General features: G+C 44.0%; 1 protein-coding gene across 19 annotated transcripts in view; it reads left to right on the top strand.

Moving 5' to 3' along the window:
* Nucleotides 1-8,695: 8,695 nt before the first annotated feature.
* The window catches only part of LOC124261996 (troponin I-like), a 69,696-nt gene continuing 63,889 nt past the window's right edge, over nt 8,696-14,502 (top strand). For 18 of the 19 annotated variants that reach the window (XM_046696409.1, XM_046696407.1, XM_046696395.1 and 15 more), the window contains exon 1: nt 8,696-8,795. The gene's annotated coding sequence lies outside the window, so the exon portion shown is untranslated. The remainder of the gene's footprint in view (nt 8,796-14,502) is intronic. The other variant, XM_046696386.1, reaches the window with a different exon arrangement.

Here is a 14,502-nt window from a genome sequence, read left to right as displayed (position 1 = left end):
TCTGCTCAGCCTGCAGTGAATGGGTACCCAGTAGGATAAGTTAACCTTCGAACACATCACTGGTATAGCATGGGTTGCAGGAACCCCAGGGAGCAGAGAATGGAACTGAACGCACACAGATCTGCTGAATGGGGTTTATATTACACTTTCATCAAGCTTTAGTTTGTGAGAATTGGTGCATAGTAAGCATGTATGCCATTATTATTAGAATCATAGGAGCTTCTGGCAAGTAGGGAAGTAGTTATTGTGATACTGTGTATCTTGTAGTCTCCCATTTCACTGCAACTGCAATATGTGTTGCCTTAAGTGTCTCTGTGCACATTCATATTTATAACCAGTTAATAGAAACTACAGACCATAATGACAGCTTGCATAGAGGAAATACATAGAAACTGTGTATCCCCAGCAACATTTCCATATACATAATGCAGACCCTGCACATACACTGCAGTGATTATACACTCGTGTAGCTTATTGTATCTAGATAAATCACCTGTGAAGTTATAGACACACTTGGAGCAGTGCCTGGAACTTTGTTTTGGGCAGATGAATTGTTTGGTTAGACTGTAAATAGCCTGCAGACAGGGTACTACACAAATTGAATACCCAATAGAGAGAAATCAGGGTAGCAGAAATATATTTTATACCTAATAGACTTGTGCCAAGACATGTAGACATATTAAATACCCAACAGACTGGCCCTAGAGAAGCGGACATATATTGAACACCTGGACCCAGGCTAGCAGAATTAGATTGAATGCATGGGAAAACCAGATAAATGCATGTACCCTAAACAGTTTTGCTGCACCGGGCTAGGTATCTGAGGATTGAATGCATCTTCAAGGATCAAATGTCAGTCAGTAAATATGCTGAAATATCCCAGTACACAATGTTTGGGTCATCACAATAGGAACTCATGTTTAGCGATTTGGGGTGGGATCAGTAGAGCAGCACTCATGTTCAGCAGGATCTCCATGGGATCAGTACAGCAGGATCTCCATGTCCCATACAGCAGGATCTCCATGTCCCATGTCACAGCCCTACAGCAGAATCTCCATGTCCCACAGCAGGATCTCCATGTCCTACAGCAGAATCTCCATGTCCCTCCACAGCAGAATCTCCATGTCCTACAGCAGGATCTCCATGTCCTACATCGGGATCCTACAGCAGGATCTCCATGTCCAGCAGACTCCACTCTCCTGCAGCAGGATCTCCATGACCCATGCAGAATCTCAATGTCCTACAGCAGGATCTTCATCTCCAGGATCTCCACAGCAGGGATCTCCATCCTCAGGAGAATCTCCATGTCCTACAGCAGGATCTCCATGTCCCATGTCCTACAGCAGGATCTCCATGTCCTACATCGGGATCTGTCCTACAGCAGGATCTCCATGTCCTACATCAGGATCTCCATGTCCTACAGCAGGATCTCCATGTCCTACAGCAGGATCTCCATGTCCTACAGCAGGATCTCCATGTCCTACAGCAGGATCTCCATGTCCTACAGCAGGATCTCCATGTCCTACAGCAGGATCTCCATGTCCTACAGCAGGATCTCCATGTCCTACAGAAGGATCTCCACGTCCTACAGCAGGATCTCCACGTCCTACAGCAGGATCTCCATGTCCTACAGCGGGATCTCCATGTCCTACATCGGGATTTTCATGTCAAACATCGGGATCTCCATGTCCTACAGCAGAATCTCCATGTCCTACAGCAGGATCTCCATGTCCTACAGCAGGATCTCCACGTCCTACAGCAGGATCTCCACGTCCTACAGCAGGGATCTCCATGTCCTACAGCAGGATCTCCATGTCCTACAGCAGGATCCCACCTGCAGATCCAGGATCTCCATGTCCTCTCCATGTCCTACAGCAGGATCTCCATGTCCTATCATGAGGATCTCCACAGCAGTCCTACAGCAGGATCTCCATGTCCTACAGCAGAATCTCCATGTCCTACAGCAGGATCTCCACGTCCTACAGCAGGATCTCCATGTCCTACAGCAGGATCTCCATGTCCTACAGCAGGATCTCCATGTCCTACAGCAGGATCTCCATGTCCTACAGCAGAATCTCCATGTCCTACAGCAGGATCTCCATGTCCTACAGCAGGATCTCCACGTCCTACAGCAGGATCTCCACGTCCTACAGCAGGATCTCCATGTCCTACATCAGGATCTCCATGTCCTACAGCAGGATCTCCATGTCCTACAGCAGGATCTCCTACAGTGTCCTACAGCAGGATCTCCATGTCCTACATCAGGGATCTCCATGTCCTGCAGCAGGATCTCCATGTCCTACAGCAGGATCTCCACCTACACCTACAGCAGGATCTCCATGTCCTACAGCAGGATCTCCACGTCCTACAGCAGGATCTCCATGTCCTACAGCTCCATGGATCTCCATGTCCTACAGCAGGATCTCCATGTCCTACAGCAGGATCTCCATGTCCTAGCAGGATCTCCACGTCCTACAGCAGGATCAGTCCTGATCTCCATGTCCCACAGCAGCAGGATCTCCATGATCTCCATGTCCTACAGCAGGATCTCCATGTCCTACAGTCCTACAGCAGGATCTCCACGTCCTACAGCAGAGGATCTCCATGTCCTACAGCAGGATCTCCATGTCCTACAGCAGGATCTCCATGTCCCACAGCGCGATCTCCATGCCCTACAGCAGAATCTCCATTTCCTACAGCAGAGGATCTCCATGTCCTACAGCGGGATCTCCATGTCCTACAGCAGGATCTCCATGTCCTACAGCAGGATCTCCATGTCCTACAGCAGGATCTCCATGTCCTACAGCAGGATCACCACGTCCTACAGTAGGATCTCCACGTCCTACAGTAGAATCTCCATGTCCTACATCTGGATCTCCACTTCCTACAGCAGGATCTCCATGTCCTAGAGTGGAAATGATGACTGGTGTGTGCTGACATTCTTAGTGTTGACCCTTTGCTGGTGCAGTCAGAGCGGACTTCCTCTTTTCCTACAATAAGCACATCTTGCGTGGAGAACAGTGCACAACCTCATCGTACAAAGGTTGACACCTAGTGGTAGCAGGAGACCATTGTCTGGAGATACCGGCTCGATCTCCGACAACTACAGCTGTGATATTGTAGTGATGTGATATCTCATGACTTAAAAATATGTTTGTTGTTTAACGCCAACTTCAGCAATATTCCAGCTATATGGTGGCAGTCTGTGAATAATAGAATCTGGACCAGACGACCCCATGATCAACAGAATGAGCATCGATCAACTCGATTTGGATACGGTGACTCGTCAACCGGGTCCGCGTGTCTGACAACCCGATCTCGTAAGTCGCCTCTTAAGACAAGCATGGGTTAATAAAGACCAATTTTAGTCCGGATCTTCAGCAGGTTTGATGACAACAATGAGTCAAAACAACATTCGACCGCCTCCGTGGTGTAGTGGTTAGAGCGTTTGCCCGGAGAGCGGAAGGTCGAGGGTTCAAACCCCGGTCGCGTCATACTATAAGACCTTAAAATATGGTACTTGTTGGTCCCTGTCTGGCGCTCGGCATTAATGGGTACAACACGGACTTGTCGGCTCGGAGTCAGTATAATGTGTCTGAGTGGGGTATTCATGCTTAACTGTGGCATAGTATCTAAGTGAGCTTGCACTATAAAACCAGCGTCTGGGCTATAGTCAGTTTGCAGTGAAAACGTACCGATGAATTTCACTTTAAACAACATTCACTCACTTAGCTCACACTTGCTAATCAGCGCTTATGTCGTATTAAATTATCGTCAAGGCAACTGCTACATTTTTCATTTGTCTGCAATCTCTGTGACTTTCTTACAGAAACCGTGTTTATGGCTTCTTTGGAAACACGATCAAACATGCACGTTACCGTGCAATATGTGCTTTATTGTAAGAAAATTGACTAAAATAGATCAGCTAGGTTTCAGCGCCTTAGGAAAATAAGTTACAAAATCACCGAGACTGGGGCCGATTCAGTATCACTCGCCTTGTGTAAGCGTGTTTCCTTCACCAAATTCCACAATGTTAGTTTTTTCTGAAGCAGACATGTATATAGTTCCTGCACATGCGTCTTCTCTATGGACTCCGCGACAGACACCCAATAACCCATGTGAGAATACGACTGAAATAGATGGGTGGTCAGCCGGGTTGGTCTGCTAGCGTTGACTACGTGACGTACGCTCATAGTTGAGGACGTTCCATGTGATACTGACTTCTGGTATATCTGATCCAGACGAGGACTACGTACAGGAGTCTGTTATTTAGCGGGGATGTTTACCACCACGGCGTTCAGCAATGAACCTGAACCAACAGCACATAAAGCCATCCCACACACGCTCTAGCGTGATGGTGCACATACCACGACTCCCATCACTTCCAGACACTGCCACCTACTACTGCCGACTGCAGCCTTAACAAAACTGAAAAATAGAATAAACGATGGCTTTGAAATATTTAAAAAGCTCTCAAGGAAGTTACATAAGAATGTGGTTGAATTATAACGAACGCATGCGCATGCGCACGCACACACGCAGCGTAGAAAATAACGCAAAAACATGCACACGCCCACACACTGAAACAGTGGGAGATATACTTACACGTCTTCGTATTAACGGAATGAATGTCACCCGTGAAAACACTAACCCATCAACTCTCTTACTACTGTTTAGAGGGTAATAGATGCTTAATTATAACCACGCGCAGGGGCTTGTAACGCTAAAACCTGCCATCTAGGTATATACTGTCACTGACGGGGTCTTAGTAGTATTATATAAAAGGTTTATATACAGTCAAATCCCGATGAGTCGAATCGCTGGGGACCAAGTAATACATTCGACTTATCGATGTATTCGAGACATAGGTATGTCTATGAGGGTAGAAAAAAAGGTGATCCAGTCCTAATTCCTCCACCTAAGCATTTGTTTACCTAATGATTTCCCTATCACTAATAGGGGCACCTTATCAGTTCCAGTCTGATTAGCACAGACAGTGATTTCCGTAAAATCACTAGTCTGCCTAAAGGTGTGAGCCGCGCTGGTTTGTTAATTGGATCAGTTTGCTACACCAATCAACTTCTCATTGACTGACTTCGGCTTATGTATACAAGATTGCTGTTGTTTGAATCTCATGGGACCAAATTTCCTTCTCGAGTCATCGTGTGTATTTATGAGACGAATTCGTGTAACCGGTATTCAAATGATTACAACTATAACAGGGAATGGTCGGGACCGACAGGTACTTCGAGTTATGCATAATATTCGAGACACCGGCATTCGATTATAGTACTAAGACCCCGTCAGTGACAGTATATACCTTGATGGCAGTTTTTAGCGTTACAAGCCCCTGTGATTATAACATTGTAACCAACCATCAGCCTCGCACGTGTGTAGCCATGGCAACGTTTCTCGGTATATCCGCCTATTCTGGGTTATCTGACACTACTTGACATTCACATAACACGTCTCCAGTAGGTTTGATATTCAACAGTGTCTCAGCTGATCCCGGGTGAAGGTGTTGGAAATGTCTGCTGCAGCAGCCGTCTACCACGAAACAAGTTAACCACATACAGTTGGAGGGATGTTTGTTTCAATATACACCAACCATGGCAGATCAGCTATAAACATATGAAAAAATGGATGTTCCTAAACTTCATTTGAGCTGCATATATCAGGCTCCTTATCGGTCACGTGACTAGTGGGTAAACGATTTTTAATGGTTCTGAGTAGAACGGGATGAGATGTCGGTTATGACTTACTGTAAATGCTATTCTCTGAGCGCCAATGTGCCTTATTTACATAAGCTAACTGCCAATTGAACGAAACTAACCTTAGAGTGAATCTGTAAACAAGCTGACCTGTAATATATTGCACTAATATAGCTACGCAAATGCACGTGTGTGTGTCCGCGCGTGCGTGCGTTTACTGGTCTCTACAATTACCGTTTTCTTGGACTAACCAGCTAACACTATACATTAGCTTGACATGGACGCCTCTCTCAGATACGGTACACGTGTACTTACATATATTGTGCCACGGACTGAGCATGTAAGGACACCTGTAGACTTGCACAAGTCTCTAAGGTAAAAATTAATAGTTTAAATGAAAATTTCTTAAAAACAATAAATAATAAACTGGCGTCGTTCCTGTCCGCTTACCTAGACTTGCCTCTTTAAAGGATAGAATTACTATACATCCATAGGTCCAGCATTCAGTATAGCCTTGGAGCAAGGCTAGGATACCTATAAATGCACGTACGACACATGCGGGGACTCTATAAACGATCTCCAGTAGATTCTTGCCCTGCAAATCTGGGACTGGGGGCTTTGTGTGCTACGGTAGCAGCTGTAACCTTCTATTGTTTGGTCATCTATGTAATCTTAACTGTGAAAACTGAAATATTCTGTGCATCACGACAAGTCCCACATAAACTAACCCAGTCCCTGGAGAGATTGTGTCAGACCTGAAATCGAAATGAAGATCAATTGTATATGTTACCGAACATATGAGGAGCATTTATGGCTCATCAGCGTTGTAAATAACGCGAACATAATATGGCGATAGATGAAAACTTCCCACTGAATTAAAGTATCAGACACTCCAGCACGTTAGTAAGTGTACATCTGGAATACAGATCGCTCTGAAACTTTGTATTAGAGTATTTCAAGCAGTATTATGTGGAGAGTACGTATCCCTAGCTCAACAGACCTACTGCTATGACAATCACCTTATACAGCACTGTGAAACTTAGGTCTAAAATGCTGGGATGGAATCACACTAAAGTCTGCATCACTCCCGAAAAAAATATAGACATCTACCTGTGGCCTTCAGAAGCCAATATGCCGACTATAACGGGATCGGGGATGTTGGATCGTTGACGTCGTCGTACCCCAGTTGCGTAGATCGATGCTCATGTCAGATACTGTATTGACTGGTCCAGTTTCGATTATTAATAGATATTTCTCCATGAAGCGATGGCAAATTATATACTTCAAATGCGAAACGTTTGAATATTTAAACTGCACATTTAATGGATTTAAATGGATACCATATAAGTAACAGGTAATTATTCTTTGTGAAAATAATAAAATGCCACGTAAAGGTAAGTTTAGGCTTCAATTAAAACGTCCGGTTTTGATGAAGGTTGATAAACTAATTATTTTACATTTTTCATTGTTTAATCTCTTTCACGTTTCTGTTGTCAGCTGACTTTCTTGTCCGTCTCACAGTCCCTGAACCACATTATTTTCCCTACTGCCTAGCCCTCCCTGCAATATTAAAGCTCTCAATGAATCAAGTCTAGATTTCCTGAGGTTTTGAATCTCTAATCTCACTGGGGCTCCTTTTCAATATAAATGGGTTTATTTGTTACTATCAAAATTATATATATTCAGAGACTAAGCGTTAGTCTACTGACTCTCCTTTCCAGTGTAGTTTTATACAAAGAAACATTGCCCCGAAATAATTTCTTTTTATAATATGAACAAAGGCAGTATTTTGTCTGTGTCCTTCCCAGCTAAAGGAAGAGCGTGATGTGGGAATTCCTGAAACTGATACATTTGAGACGGGCGGTCAGGGTAGCCTAGTGGGTAACGCGTTCGCTCCTTACGCTGAACACTCTGGTTCGATTCCCCACATGGCTACAATGTGTGACGCCCATAAGCGGTGTAAACCCCAACTCACTCACTCACTCACTCCAATTTGTTGGTCACTTAAGAATCTTTGATATACATTTGATCATTTCCTTTATACATTAAAATATGACTATAAAAATATGTTCATGTCGAGGACATGTCTTTCTGATGATGCCACTCTGTATTCTTATTTTTAAGAAGGGACGTTGACACTAAAGCTTCAAATGCAGCGAGTGGCATACCTATTATATATGCTGAATTGTTCGAAGACAGGGAACTCTCTGTTTTCTAATACATACTTATTCGTATCACTTGAACTCGGTGGAACTGGTTCAGTTAAAGCAATTAACGGCCCACGTGGCAGAGACGAAACACTTCACAAACGTTACAGTTCTCTTACTCTATCTGTGCAGCAGGAAGGCCACAAGTACATAGACCAACATGATTCATAACACTTGCCGAGTGTAGCCTCACATATAGGCACGCGTTCAAACCGAGCCGCGATCTGCCTAAATGGTGGCAGATGTTCCCCAATGATAACTATTTCATTTAAAGAAGCCGCGCAAGCCCGGTATTCCTTTACCAGCGGCTACCGTACACAAGGTCTAGGAGTTCATTTCCTACACAACTTACAACGGGGTCTTTATATAAACAACGGCGGTAGTTAATTTAACAGTGTCCATCCCAGATGAACGAGGAGCATGACGCCGGAACCATTGGTAACACCGGCTCGGGTGACGGGCTCTGCCATTACCATATATGAACGCGATACTATCAGAAAGTGCCTGGTTTTACACTCTCTGAATTTGGTATTTTCATGGAAGCTGTTAAGGTTAAATCTGCTAGTAGGTCTCATTTACCATTTGTTTCAATATAAGAAAGGCTCAGCAACCATTCATGCATTACTAATAGTATTTTGCAATAACAGGAATATACTCGAGAACTTAGGACAGTCTCGTCAATGAAAATGCATGCATTTAGTCTTGACTGGCACACATTTTCAGCCAATGGACGATCAGAAATGAATCACATGGTCCAAATATCCCACCCTCAATGTTGAAGATAACGCCCTTCTTTTACTCTACAACTTCCCTCATCCCCGAATCTTTCTCTCTTGTGCTAGCATCATCTGCGCGGATCGGTCAGAACACACTGCTGGTAAGTTTGGCGTCGTCTATCTCTACTTCTTCATTGAAACATCTTTCATATCGTCCGATACCACGCCACATTGGCACCCCATCATCCGCGGCTCAACTAGTCCCAGACTTTCTTTGAAGGGAATATAGCGGCGCGATGACGTCACAAGCCGCTGCGGTAATGGCAAACTACCATACAAAGCTAGGTGCCGGTCATAAGATGTCCTTATATACCGCGTTAGGTATTCCACAGATTTTAGATGTCCTTACCGCGTCAGGTATTCGCTGGATTAATGTAATCTGATAGCAGGATTTTCCACTCCACCGAATTACACTAACCCTTAATTAAATCGGGTATAAGGCATAATAAGGATTTGTGATCAATGGCAAATTCAGATTATCATGTTTATAAACGCGATATGTGTACGGTATGTTGAGATTTCATGTGAAGCTTGTATGGAGTACAGACAGATTTTATTATTATAAGACTGGGGAGATGTTGTAAAGTACTAGTAGAGGCCATGTGGCTTGTCAGTGTTCCATGGTGACTCAGTTCACCGACATGTAGCTGGGATGCATACAACCAGGTAACGCCAAGGCCATTATGATGACAGATACCCACTGCAGAATATGTACAGTACCTTGACAAGCTGAACACTTGTTCTGAAAAAAGTTTGCTACAAAACAAGAAACGACTTCCTGCATTTTAGGAATTGATGTTTTTGTAAATGTTTAGCCCATGCAGTGTTGCCATGTGTGGGGTGTTTAAAGTTGAGAACTTCCTGTAGTACATTCCCACTGCTTGAGTAAGTCTAACTATTGCTAACTACTCCTCCACCAGTTAGTCTGGTGTCCAGCAAATGGGTTAACTAGTGCTCCGCCAGTTAGTCTGGTGTCCAGCAAATGGGATAACTAGTGCTCCACCAGTTAGTCTGGTGTACAACAGGTGAGTTAACCACTGCTCCAATAAAAGATTGGTCTTGTGTACAACAGGTGAGTTAACTACTGCTCCATCAGTTAGTCTGGTGTACAACAGGTGAGTTAACTACTGCTCCACCAGTTAGTCTGGTGTACAACAGGTGAGTTAACTACTGATCCACCAGTTAGTCTGGTGTACAACAGGTGAGTTAACTACTGCTCCACCAGTTAGTCTGGTGTACAACAGGTGAGTTAACTACTCCTCCACCAGTTAGTCTGGTGTACAGTAGATGAGTTAACTACTCCTCCACCAGTTAGTCTGGTGTACAACAGGTGAGTTAACTACTGCTCCACCAGTTAGTCTGATGTACAACAGGTGAGTTAACTACTGCTCCACCAGTTAGTCTGGTGTACAACAGGTGAGTTAACTACTGCTCCACCAGTTAGTCTGGTGTACAACAGATGAGTTAACTACTGCTCCATCCAGTTAGTCTGGTGTACAGCAGGTGAGTTAACTACTGCTCCACCAGTTAGTCTGGTGTACAACAGGTGAGTTAACTACTGCTCCACCAGTTAGTCTGGTGTACAACAGGTGAGTTAACTACTGCTCCACCAGTTAGTCTGGTGTACAGCAGGTGAGTTAACTACTGCTCCACCAGTTAGTCTGGTGTACAGCAACTCCACCAGTTAGTCTGGTGTACACAGGTGAGTTAACTTCTCCTCCACCAGTTAGTCTGGTGTACAGCAGGTGAGTTAACTACTGCTCCACCAGTTAGTCTGGTGTACAACAGGTGAGTTAACTACTGCTCCACCAGTTGGTCCCATGTACAACAGGTGAGTTAACTACTGCTCCACCAGTTAGTCTGGTGTACAACAGGTGAGTTAACTACTGCTCCACCAGTTGGTCCCATGTACAACAGGTGAGTTAACTACTGCTCCACCAGTTAGTCTGGTGTACAACAGGTGAGTTAACTACTGCTCCACCAGTTGGTCTGGTGTACAACAGGTGAGTTAACTACTGCTCCACCAGTTAGTCTGGTGTACAACAGGTGAGTTAACTACTGCTCCACCAGTTGGTCTGGTGTACAACAGGTGAGTTAACTACTGCTCCACCAGTTGGTCTGGTGTACAACAGGTGAGTTAACTACTGCTCCACCAGTTAGTCTGGTGTACAACAGGTGAGTTAACTACTGCTCCACCAGTTAGTCTGGTGTACAACAGGTGAGTTAACTACTGCTCCACCAGTTAGTCTGGTGTCCAGCAAATGGGTTAACTACTGCTCCACCAGTTAGTCTGGTGTCCAGCAAATGAGTTAACTACTGCTCCACCAGTTAGTCTGGTGTACAGTAGATGAGTTAACTACTCCTCCACCAGTTGGTCCCATGTACAACAGGTGAGTTAACTACTGCTCCACCAGTTAGTCTGGTGTACAACAGGTGAGTTGTTAACTACTCCTCCACCAGTTAGTATGGTGTACAACAGATGAGTTAACTACTGCTCCACCAGTTAGTCTGGTGTACAACAGGTGAGTTAACTACTGCTCCACCAGTTAGTCTGGTGTACAGCAGGTGAGGTAACTACTCCTCCACCAGTTAGTCTAGTGTACAGTAGATGAGTTAACTACTCCTCCACCAGTTGGTCCCATGTACAACAGACGAGTTAACTACTGCTCCACCAGTTAGTCTGGTGTACAACAGGTGAGTTAACTACTCCTCCACCAGTTAGTCTGGTGTACAACAGGTGAGTTAACTACTGCTCCACCAGTTAGTCTGGTGTACAACAGGTGAGTTAACCACTCCTCCACCAGTTAGTCGGGTGTACAACAGGTGAGTTAACTACTGCTCCACCAGTTAGTCTGGTGTACAGCAGCTGAGTTAACTACTGCTCCACCAGTGAGTCTGGTGTACAACAGATGAGTTAACTACTGCTCCACCAGTTAGTCTGGTGTACAGCAGATGAGTTAACTACTGCTCCACCAGTTAGTCTAGTGTATAACAGATGAGTTAACTACTGCTCCACCAGTCAACCATTAGTCACCTTATCCAGATGATATTAACATGTGACAAGTCAACCATTGGTCACCTTATCCAGATGATATTAACATGTGACAAGTCAGCCATTGGTCACCTTACCTGAGTGCTATTGATATGTGATTAGCCAACCATTGGCCACCTTACATGTTGTGTGACCAATCAACCATTCAGAGCTCAGATAAGATTGAGCTCATGGGTGCTGTACCCACTGTATTTTTGAGGGTGAATGTTGGGTGGGTATTTCATTTTCCGTTACCCACAGCTTTCAAATATGTGCTTATTTCAGTCATTTTACTCCACCTAAGTATTATGTCAGTAAGTTTACTAAGCAGTATGTTCTGCCTTATGTCATATCTAATCAAAACCAACACAAATGGATGATTTTGAAATCACTGATCCTATACTGACAGTCAACCATCCTAACTCACTTTATGTGGATGTCTGTTGACATGTGACCAATCAACCATTAGTCACTTTATGTGGATGATGTTGATACATGTGACCAATCAACCATTAGTCACTTTATGTGGATGATGTTGACATGTGACCAATCAACCATTAGTCACTTTATGTGGATGATGTTGACATGTGACCAATCAACCATTGGTCACTTTATGGGGATGATGTTGACATGTGACCAATCAACCATTAGTGACTTTATGTGGATGATGTTGACATGTGACCAATCAACCATTAGTGACTTTATGTGGATGATGTTGACATGTGACCAATCAACCATTAGTCACTTTATGTGGATGATGTTGACATGTGACCAATCAACCATTAGTGACTTTATGGGGATGATGTTGACATGTGACCAATCAACCATTGGTCACCTTTATGTGGATGATGTTGACATGTGACCAATCAACCATTAGTCACCTTATGTGGATGATGTTGACATGTGACCAATCAACTATTAGTCACTTTATGTGGATGATTGTGGCATATGGGGAGCAGGCTGCTAAATATGATCCAGTCGTAAAGTAAGTCCAAATGACAGCAGATTAATACATTTTCCAGACTTTTTCAATCAGTCGCCCCATCATCTCACAGAGGTCATGCAATATACCTGTGCTGTACCTCCACTGGGAAATTCCTTCAATCACAACAAAGATGTGTGTCTGTTGATCATATTTGTATTATTTATAATTTTCATGTGAATTCCCAAATGTTTGGGTCTGAGCTTGAATGAGCTAGCAGCAGTGGTAAAAAGATGGTCACAAACAGCATTTTTTGCCCAAATTTCTGCCATATTTGCTGAAGGTTGGTGAAATATCAAGTTATATTTAGCCTGGTCTGGATAGCAGGGAAGATGAGTCAGGCAGCCATGTTGTTCCTCTACAAAATAAATGATCGCAGAAGGAATTTTGGCAACCTGCCAGCGCTAAAAGTGGAAACGATTATTTCATTGGAAGAGATCAAATTTATTAATCCCAGACAGGTGATTTAGGAATTATGCAATAAGGCATATTTAATTTCAGTTTCATCATATGAGAGAAACTTAAAAGTAGCAGAGCTTATCTCCCCGAAATCTGCCAGTTGTAGAGAGTGATGTAACTTGGGGAGCTGAACGATCGTGCTGCGGGGTGAGGTGGGGGTGGGGAGTGGTGGTGGGGGTGGGGGTTCATCTCATACTACATATTGTAAAACCTAAGAGTGGCATTCAGGAGGCGTTGTAGATTTGCTTGAATCTGATGCCCCAGCACATATAGTGTCAGTGGTAGATATGTTCATATTTCCCAGCCCTTTGAGTACTATGATTTGTTCCTCAGCAACTTGAGCTAGTCCTATGAAGCTTACTGAATCCTTGGGGTCAGGCTTGGTTACTGGGAAGGGATGAATGTTTCATCATAGCCCAACAGCATGGATCATTGTTCATTATATAAATCTGTAGCTTGCTTTGTCCTCTTTTGGTCATAATGTTGTTGCAGAGTACAGTATTAAGAATGAGCAAACAAGCGATCAAATATCATGTGTCTTAACACAGACATAATTGGTTGACTTGTTGATCATATGCAAATGTGTGTTGATTGTATGCTAGTGTCAACAGTATGCTAATGTGGTGTTGATGGTATGCTGGAGTGATGTTGATGGTATGCTAGTGTCAACGGTATGCTAATGTGGTGTTGATGGTATGCTAATGTACTGTTGATGGTATGCTGGAGTGATGTTGATTGTATGCTAGTGTCAATGATAGGCTAATGTTGTGTCCGTGGTAATAATAATGTGTTCATTTATATAGCGCCAAACTCCACACAAGGTATGCTCATAGCTCTTACAATGCACATTATTACCCCGGATAAGCCAAGCTGCCTGTTAGACACATGACGGTTTTTGTCACCTGACTTATCCCATTGGGTATCCATTTTCTGTTGGGTGAACACAGGCAATTTTGAACAAACTCACTTGCCTAAGGTGAGAGCACATGTATCACATGTGTTTCGTTGCAGGACAGGACTGAAGTCCTAGAAACTCTCAGGAGTCGAGCTGCCAAACACGGTCACCCATCCAAGGACTGTCCGACCTCAAGGGGGCGGTGGGGTAGCCTAGTGGTTAAAGCGTTGGCTCGTCACGCCAAAGACCCAGGTTCGAATCCCCACAAGGGTACAATGTGTGAAGCCCATTTCTGGTGTTCCCCGCCGTGATGTTGCTGGAATATTGCTAAAAGCGCGTAAAAGCAAACTCAGTCAGTCAGTCAGTCTGACCTCAACGTTGCTTAACTTCACCTGATTTGTGACCTGAGCTCTATGCACAGGACCACGTGCCACCACTAGC

Source organism: Haliotis rubra, unplaced genomic scaffold (assembly GCF_003918875.1).
Source record: "Haliotis rubra isolate DU_JTF1 unplaced genomic scaffold, ASM391887v1 Scf82, whole genome shotgun sequence".
NCBI lineage: Eukaryota > Metazoa > Mollusca > Gastropoda > Lepetellida > Haliotidae > Haliotis > Haliotis rubra.
The sequence above is the reverse complement of the archived record's forward strand: the minus strand, read 5'-3'. Positions and strand labels throughout refer to the sequence as shown.